This window comes from Coturnix japonica, chromosome 5, assembly GCF_001577835.2.
Source record: "Coturnix japonica isolate 7356 chromosome 5, Coturnix japonica 2.1, whole genome shotgun sequence".
In the NCBI taxonomy this organism is placed as follows: domain Eukaryota; kingdom Metazoa; phylum Chordata; class Aves; order Galliformes; family Phasianidae; genus Coturnix; species Coturnix japonica.
In genome coordinates this window covers 12849792-12859851 of record NC_029520.1, presented here as the reverse complement: position 1 = coordinate 12859851, position 10060 = coordinate 12849792, and the positions used below count along the sequence as shown (strand labels likewise).

Here is a 10060-nt window from a genome sequence, read left to right as displayed (position 1 = left end):
TAAGCAGTCACTATTAGGATATAAATGTTACTGAGGAACATTTTCTCTTTTGTCATGGTCTGTTGGTGTTTAGACAAGTGGATGAGGATGTAAGCTGTGGCTGGATGTGGGATGCACAGAGAGGCAAAACCTCCATCAAAGGAACTTCTGCCAATGTGCTTCCTGCTGGTCCGAGGGCAAGATATAGCACCTGCAGGGCTGCCCCCGGTGAGGGCTGAGAGCAAGACAGAGTGGGTTTGTGCATCAAACGTGCTTCCTAAGCCAGTATGTAATGCAGGATTCTGTGTTAAGCATCCATGAGCAGTCAGTTTGGGAGTTTGGGAAGTATGTAGTCTTGTGTGTGTGTGTTAGGGTGGGATACAGGTGTCTGAGTCATGCCATGAAGTACTGTGGGTCTGTGCAATCACTGTGCGTAGTATGGGTTTGCGAGACTTTCTGTTAACAAATCTTCCCTTAAAAAAGGTAAAAACAAAACAAAACAACAACAAAAAAAAAAGTTGCTGTGTATTTTATTTTGCAGGATTGTCCCTGGAGATGTCTGTGATAACATGGGGGGGGAGGGTTCTTCCGTTTTTAAAGGAGAACAAAATGAGCAACTACTTTTCCTGTAACTGTTATAATATTGTCCCCTAGAGATACTTAAAATGCAGTTTTCATTCTGGAAGAAATATTTAACGTGAAATTTAAGATGGAATTTGAATATATTCTTATTCATGGGAGATTTTTAGTTCTATTTACAGCATTAAAGAAGAATGAAGATAGCAGCAACATATTTTGATATATCTGTGCAGGGAAACAGGCTTCCCGTAGGCAAAGGTCTTCCTCTGTAACAGTGAGGGTTTTATAGGTGTTGGGAAAAAGATTGCTGAGGAAAATGAGGTAATAGGGAGTTGGGCTTTTATCTCTTCTACAGAGAAATATGTGCATTTTGTAGCATTTCATTGCTTCCATAGTCCATTTGTTTTCCCAAGGGTGCAGAGTATTCAGCTGTTACCATCTAACTGGTTAATAAGTCACTTCCCATGGTTCTGCTGAATAAAGGAAGATTCATAGATCGAGCCATTTCAATTCATTGCTTTACTATAATGTAAACAACCCAGTATTTATCTGTTACTTTATTTTCACTAGCGTTTAAATGGAGAGTTAGTTCTGGATTATTTTGGCAGCACATCAGAGTGGGAGAAGTGATCTCTTACAACGAGGTAAACACCTTGTCTCCAGCTCAATGGGCGGCATGGCTTTGGGAACAAGGCAGAAGGACATTGCAGTGAGGCATCCTAATTGCACATTGAACTGCTGGCTTTGCTCTGGTTTATCTTGCAAGTCTAAAGTGATGCACAGTGCTGTGGATTTTGGGCAAAGACAGAAGTGAATGTACAGATTACCCTCAAACTGAGCAGGATTTTTCACATGGATAACATGGAAGGATCTCAGAGATAGCATGAGCCTTGCTTTATTTTCTCAGGATTAGTTACTCAGTGATAACTCATTTGCTCATTTTGAAGGAAGATAATTAACAAATTGTGGGGACTTTTAATAAAAAGCAGCAGATACTTCATGCAGGCTAATTTTGCAGAACTTTGGGTTGGCTTTTCTTTATTTTGATGCAGTTACATGCAGCAATTCTTGCACAAAGTGACTGTAGTTTCTAATTCTTAAGTTTCCCTAAGGTTATTCTTGACAAATGAATTCTTACTACTGAGCGGAAAGCTTGATATAGTTGTGTGTCTGCACTTTGCCCCTAATGTCAGTGTCAATCTATATGTGCAGACCAGTATGTCTTCACATAAATTGGAATTTGTATACACTGAAGCAACTAGTCACAAGGGATCATTCCAAATTTCTCCTTTTTATGATGCTGTAATTTTTTTTCCAAAATGTTTGGTCTCTTCTCTTAAAGAAGAATTTAGCTGCAGAGACATGTGAAGGGGTATGTGCAGTGTTTACTCATTTGGCTGGTACAGTGTGTGCAGAGAACATGCATTGGTTTTTTTGTCACTAATTGGTCATTCGTTCGGCTCTGACCTTAGAGGAGGCAGAGGTTCATTATGAAAGTACATTCAGGTTTATATATACTTTTGAGAAGAAAGTTGTTTTAATTAGGAGCTCTGGCATCCAAGATACATAGCAAGCTATTAGGACAGGAGCTAGGTATCATGAGTAGAATATGGATTTTTATTGTGCTAGTATTCTCTGGTAGCTACTGATATGCTTGGCTTCACCTCTTGATTAATATGAGGCTTTCTGCCACACAACAAACTTTGTGTGACCGGACAGCTGCACATCTATGAATAGCTGACGAGAGGTACATTCACCCCTTTGCTTGTGATAAATTTTACAGGTGACCATAGCCTTACTGAATCACATCATTGATACCATGCTGAATCTAAATAATTCAGTTAACCCTTAATTTCACTTTCAGTCTGGTTCTTCCTGGTTTACACCACATAGTACTGAATATTTTGAAGAAAAATGGACATCTATTGTGTTATCTGACTGGGAACTGAAGTTTTCTGTCTTAAAAAACTGATGATTCCCTGAGGCAATGAGCCATTTTAGTTCTTGGTAATCTCTCTTTGTAATGAGTTGTTGTTTTGTTTTTTTTCTTTATTGTCATGCAGCATTTTGTGCAGATCCTATTCATTGTTTTCTTCATATGATTGATTTAATTAAGATGTTTGTTATTGACAGTGACTGTACCAGTTTCAGAGCAAATAACTAATGTCTGTGTTACTTTGGTTTTATCTCAGCAGTGCAGGAGGAAAAAAATCAAAAGAAAGATGTGGTTTCCTGTTAGTCACCCACCAGTCTTAGGTTCAGCTTGCGAATTTTGTACAATCTTGAATTTCTTTTAATTCATCTCTTAGGGGAACCTGTTGTTTCCACAAAAAGTATTGCTCTTTTGCAAAGTGAGTTTACTGGTGTTTCATTTTCATATTCATAAACTGGTCTTTTGTAACCATGATTCTGTGACTTTTTTGGGAGGCAAAATAAATGGTAACAGCCTAGGTGATAGCAAAGCAGTCAAAATTGAACTATTCTGACTCTTCTCTTTGTTAATTTGCTTCTATTTTTACTCTGAAGGAGGCTGATGGGAGCTTGTGCTGAGGCATCAGATGTGACTCTTCCTTTCAGAAAGGAATTTGACAGTTGCAGCTGTGCAGTCTTGTCTCTGCAGTGTGTCACAGGACCTGATAGGAGAGGTAAGGAAGAATTGGTACTGATGTTATACAGTATGAACAAACTGCTCACGCATTTTGATGTTACCAGAGTCTGCAGTGCTCTGCAGCCGTATGCTTATTCTGCTTGTAGAAAAATAATGCTGTATTGTATAAAGCCCATCTTCTATTAGTAATTATAATTGTGGTCTTCGTTGAACTTAAGAGCAGCCTGTTGGTGAAACACCCATTTCCCGACTGGAGAAGTTACACCAGTCCCAATTTGTAGCTATAGACTGATGCCTTCACTGACGAGCTGCCCGTAGCACTTCCATGGCAGCTTTTGTTTAGTATTCATCAGATAAATGGTTAATGTGAGAATCTCAGTTACCTTGCTGCTGATGCATGTCTTATTTATGTGTCACAAATATGAAGTTAAAATTTGTCTTCTGAGGATTACAGCTGACTCCTTTAGCTGAGGGAAAGAGTTGCAATGCCCTTTTGCGCTGTGTACTGATTGCCTCAGGTACATTGCACTGTATTGCTGCCTTACTATAACAGCTTTTAACACTTTAAAATGATTCTTTTTGTTCACTATTCAGAAAAAAAATTGAAATATCTTCCTCTTTAGCAAAAGGAGCCTACACACGTGTAAAACACAACACACACATTTTGTAGAGTTGTGATATTTATGCACTAGATGCCTTAATGTGCATATTGTTGGGCAAGTACTCATTCTATTGTTCATGTCATCTATTACCTTAAATTGAGATTCTCATTTTACTTTTTATGGCAAACTATTTATGAACTTATATAATATGTTTCTAATCAGCAGTGCTTCAGATGATACTTTAGTTCAGTGGTAAGAGCTTGCTTTGGCTCAAACAATATTTCCCCAAAGCATGCTATTAATGCATCTACTTACTCAAAGTCACTGTCACACTAAGAAGCATAATTACAGACTGCATGGAGACTCTTGATAAGAAAATGGGAAAAAATGTATCGGTAAGATCAAAGATGCACCTGAAGTTAATTATAAATTAGTACTGAAGTACAGCTATCAGCATACTTTATTACTGTGGAACTAAAAAGTAAAGATTTAAAAATCCCACAAGATCTTGCATGTTGGTTAGTTTTACACCAAAGTCCTTTTGTTGTGTTCATTTACACCTATGATAACTGAAAAATGAATTTTTTTCCAAGCTGAAAGAAAGGTGGCTGAGATACCATGTGTCAAAGATTTTTACTGTGTGGTTAGAGAAACCACATCAAAATAACATGTACAATTGGTGTATAAAACTGAATTGTACAGTTAAACTCATCTGCTACTATTATAATGTTTTTTCTTTCTATGCTGAGATCAAGAGTGTACATAAACCCTTATTATCAAGTTATTATCAAATAGGCCAACAGTTGGCACTTGCTGCCTGTTGATGCAATATTTTCCCTAATTTAATTTGGATGTCTCATGGATTAATAAGGATTGATGGTAATGGGGGTTGTAGGGAAACCATTAGGACACAGTTTGAGCTGGTGATTGAGCACCTGGTGAAGGGGTGTGCCTGCCCCCCAGGGAAGCACAGGCACATTGTGTAAGCTGTAAGTGTTGTTTTTTTTTTTTCAAGTCTGTGGCAAAACTGAGGGCCACATTCCTTATTTACTCTCAAATCCAGTTGTAAAATTGGCTATTACGTTATTACAGTAATAATATAGGATTGCTATAAATAAATATAAAGTATTGCTTTAGAGACACAGCAATGTGCATGCACACAAATATGAACAAGTTATTTTGAAAGGAAGTTTTAAACAAGTGCAAAAAACAAACAACAACAAAAGAAAATACTTTCAGTGGGATCCTAACAATTAATTAACTAGGATTGTCTGTTTGCTTCCTATATCAGCAAATGCTAGGTTTTTCTGATATACTTAAATGTAATAATAAGAGGAAATAAAAAGTCAAGGGAATCTAGCATCTCTGCTTAGGGATTATTCCCAAGATTCTGGTAAATGTTATTTGCTGCTTCTTCAGAGATTTATCGTTTCTTGTTGGTATTATTGCGTATCTCAAGCAAGTAATTAATTTTGTAACAGATGTGATTGTTTTTGCTTTTAATACTCAATAGTTCATTGAGTATGCAAAAAAAAAAGAAGTCTGTTCTCATACACAGCAGTAGGAGAAGTGAATCAAGAATCTGATTATTTTTCAGTAATTTTTTTTATCTTGTTATTTTTTCATCAGCCCTTTATTACTGAAATTCAGTAAGACTTGCTTATTAGCTTGGAAAGGTCAGCTGCGGAAGCACTACAGCGTCACCCAGAATATCCTGACAGAAGGGGAGAAGCCCTTGGCCAGTGAGACAGCAAGATGCAATTTACTGCTGGAACGTCTGCAAGAGGTTTGTAAATTTCAGTATAAGCAGTGCTTTTAAAGTACCGAACAGCGTTCCTGCATATTATTGACAGAAAGTTACTTCAAATGCATGTGCACAGAGTGCAACCTGAAGCACAGCATGCTGTAGGAGATCATTAGATAGTCTAACAAATGCTCTTTTCTAGAGGAATACATAGAATTGTTGAATCATTAAGACTGGAAAATACCTCTAAGGTTATCTAGTTCAACCATCCACCTACCACCAATGTTGCCCACTAAGCCACATCCCCATTTGCCACAGCTATTCATTTATTGAATGCCTCCAAGAACAGTGACTCCACCACCTTCCTGAGCAGCCTGTTCCAGTGTCTCACTACTTTTTCTGAAACTAAACCTGATGGATTCATATCTTAATAACAACTGAGCAATGTGTATAATATTCTAATCACTTAGAATCATAGAATCCTTAGGTTTTGTGTGATCAATGTCCTACCAGAATGACTGAGATGCGAATCTCTCAGTTTTTTGCTGTTGTTCTTGTTCGTTATTAAATTTCTGGCAAATACTTGGCCATCTGGAAGAAATGAAGGCTAAATTCATGAGTATTTAAAGTAGAAAATGTATTGATGTCTGTCTTTCCATCCCACACTTGTGTGGAAAGATGTAAATGAATTTGATTTTGTATCAACTGATTCACAATAGATACTCAAATTTGTGTACTTCTGTATTTCAAAACTAAGCAAAAAAACATCCCAGGGAAGAGTCTTCTCAATATGACTCTTTTAGTATCAACATTTTTATATTCCTGGGCTATATCTATGTCAGTGTTTGCTTGCTTCAGTTTTAGTCTGCATCTGTAAGTGCTTTACAGTTATCTCAGCAATAGAGGTGTGAAAATCAGACATATAAAGAAGCTACTAGAATACAATTGCTAGGCCATAAAATGTTCTGATCATGGCATAAACCAAATGTAAAGTATCAGTCTGTTGCTGGCTACTCCTTCAATCCTCTCTGATCTTAAGTCCTATAAAATTTGTCTCTACAAATGTTTATTGGAGGGATTATTTAATCAGACCCTTATTCATGCTGCAATGCCTACCCACTAATGACCTTGATTGAATGACAGATGCCTTGACTACATTTTCAATGTGCTGCAAATCTGTGTTTAGTTTCCACTTCTGTAATTAATCTTGGTGTTTGATAGTGTTTTTTTAGTTGTTGTTAAATTATATATAATGATTTTGGTGGCTTTTTTCTTTTCTTTTTTTTTTTTTTTTGTTTAGCTTTTGAAATCTCTATTAACTTACTAGATGTAGAAAGTTTTAATGTAACTGAACTGAGAGACTTAGACATGGCTTCTAATGTATCACACTTGAAATATAAATATATACATCTTTAATCTCCTTCCAAGGATCAATGATAAATGTACAGTGAGGTGACTGTTTAGAATTTTTATGATAATCTTGTTCACTCTTCAGTTCAGGTGGGATTTTTTTTTTTTGTATTTCAGAAATAGTTTATGTTCTAATAAGTCTTTAACCTTAGAATTCCAGAATTTAAATACAAATAATTTGTAAGTAATGTGGTGTATTTGGTTATGCTTATATTAGGTAGATACATGTTGAAGTCCTAGTAATTAGCTGTTATAAGTACAATACTATGTATGTCCTGTGAAAAGCCTCTTGTGAAGTATCTAATAATTCATATAGATCCTTAATGGTAGGAATCCAGTCTGATCTCCAGTTGCCAAATGCCATATAACTACAGTATCTGCTCTCAGAATGAGCTGCTGAACTGTTTTCTGATAATTCAATGTATCCCTTGCAATTAGACAGCTCAATTTACTTCTCCTTTTGTTATACTGTATGTGTGCTGAAAGCTGATGAGGAACAATCAATAGTACTTTCCTTAGCATAAATGCTTGTGAGATAATTGCTCTTGAATCTTAAAAAATGTGGGGTGTTTTTTCTTTTCCTTTTGAAAATGCAGTCTACAATAGAGTGGGGGTTTAAAAGAGGGAAACTGGTGTTTGCGTATGATGTTGTTCTGGTAAGAAGGTTTGGTATCATTCAAGGTATGGTCAGGATGCAGTATGCTCTTCTTAGAAACAGCTGACTTGTGTGAATTATAAACTCAAAAGCATTCTTCCAAAGGGGTTAACTTTTTTTTCACACGCACACTGACAAAGAGATTATTTACTATAGATAAAAGGCTGCAGTATGACTGCAGAACTGCCCAGTGTTTATCACTTACATCTAATTTTACCATGACACCTAAATGCCCTCAAATCAGAGCCTCCTGTTACATTTTAATATGTCTCTAAGCCTTGATTTTTTGAGTATGTTAGGATGGTATGGGCATTGGATCATGACACTTGGAAGTATTTCCCGTCTGTAAGAGGCTGTATTGTGTGTAAAACAAAAGCAAAAAGAAAAAAACAACAACAGCAAACAAAAAAAAACCCCAACACAATAAATAATTTATTTTAGAAGGTGTATCTATGGATACTGAAGAGGGAACTTCAAAATACTGTTGGAGTCCTAAACCCAAATCTGTTACCACTCTGAGAACTAAATTGTTTTGTTCATGGCTTTGTCATTTTGTTTATCTCACTCAGTATGAAATTTATCCTGGTATAACCAGGAATAACAGTTTTTGTAGTGTTCTTAATATTTGGAATTCAAATCCAGTAGTATAAGCAATATTTTAAGCATTAGAGCAATCTCTTTCAACAAAATAACTGCTTCCCAGTTCCTTTCCAAGAAGTTTTACTCTAGGGCTGATTTGCTTTTAATTTATTGGAAAATCACCTGCAGTTTTCACTTGAATGTTTGGCTCTAAGAACATTCACTGTGAGGTTCTCATATTGAGTCCTACTGTTTTTGAATACTTTTAAGTCCTTGTGCTCTGGTTTTTACTAAGTTAATCTTCCTGTAGAAATCACAGGTAGTGATGTTTGGATGTGAGGAAATACAGAATTTCAAGATCTTTGCTTTGACTTTCCTCGACTGGTGGCAAAGCCCCATGTAGAATAAGGAAAAACAGATTCACAATGTGCTGGATACCAGACTGCTACCCATGAAATGCTTATCAAATCCATTACAAACTGCCTAAAAAATACCACTGCTAGAAAAAGTATTAGAGTTTGTGTGGTTTATGCTTCTTCCTTGGATATGGAAAAATGTTAGCTTTTCATTGTTTATAAATTGTAACTAATAGGACAAATTAAGCTTGCCTTGTATTGCTGTTCTTCATTCAACCTTTAATGCTAAGTACAGTTTCATAGAAATTACCTTTTGGAGTGTGTTTACAGCTGCTAGCAAAATATGTTTTGAATTTCCAGTTTACCTAAAATGATTTAAATTAACTAATGCAAAGTGGATTCAGTTAGCATATAAAATGATGGTCATGGTATGGTTGAAGTTTGTTCACAAAATGTGACTCATCTCAGCTTTCCTGATCCAACACAGGAACACAGTGTAGATGGAAATACACACTAATTCCCACTCTCAGCATACAAATATTACTGCCATTAGCAAGAATAAATCTCTGAATAGGTTTTAAATACTCCAGAAAGCAAAAGCTATGTACTGTAATTGGCTACTTTGGACTACTAGTGCATGCTCATCCTAAGCTAATGACACTTGTCTGCCAGTACAGAGTCAATTAACTAACTCTGAAGATTCAACAAAATAGCAGCAATTTCTGTCACCCCAGGAATATTAGTATACTTTGAAACTGGAAGAGACCTAAATGAATGTGATTATTATTAAGTGCTTAAGTTTTGTGCATTCAGTTTGTACCACCACAGTGTTGTAACTATGCATTAATGGCAAGTAGTATGCTTGATTTTATGATGTCAATGTGGATCTAGTTAGATTGCATTATGTGAAAGCAGTGAAAGAATCTATTGAAGTTTACGGAGACTTGGTTGTGAATTCAGATGAAGGTGCTACTAGGGTCACAGCATCCAGACAACTAGCAAACATGTTAACATGGTGACTTTCCTGAGGGCGCTGAGGCAATTTTGGTTTGGAGGTGTTGGTAAGAGGAGCTGGAGACTGATGCAGATTTTTAATTTTGCCAATACATGAATAAATTTGAATCTTGTTATAATGTGCCAAGGAAAATTATTAGGAAAGAGAGAATCTTGGAGTATTGGAGTGTCAGTAGAAATAAGATAGGAATTGAGAATCTCAAGGTCAGTTGGGAACCATGGGGAGGGGAAGTCTTTAATCTGGAGAAGGACTGTGGTATTTCAAGGTCCTATGAATGGCCTTGATCTCAGCTCAGTAACAGATTATGGGCTAGAGCCTCTCTGTCACCTCTGAACACATCATTAGCTTGTGGAAGCAACAGTTGCTTCAAAATAGATATGCAGAAGTCAAAACTTAGTGCAGTTTCTTTTGGAAATGATTTGAACTCATAAATCACTTGCATATGAATTTTACTGGTGAGACAGCTGAGAAGCAGAAGAAAAAGCAACACTTAATAACAATAAATATAGATATGCTCAGTGTTGTGAGGATAA

At 36.3% G+C, this 10060-nt stretch overlaps 1 long non-coding RNA gene across 2 annotated transcripts in view; it reads left to right on the top strand.

The window, feature by feature from the left end:
• The first annotated feature begins 3093 nt into the window (after nt 1–3093).
• Nucleotides 3094–10060, top strand: part of LOC107314610 — a 75605-nt gene continuing 68638 nt past the window's right edge. For both annotated transcript variants that reach the window (XR_004307377.1, XR_004307376.1), the window contains exons 1-2: nt 3094–3203; nt 5398–5554. This is a non-coding gene — a long non-coding RNA (uncharacterized LOC107314610). The remainder of the gene's footprint in view (nt 3204–5397; nt 5555–10060) is intronic.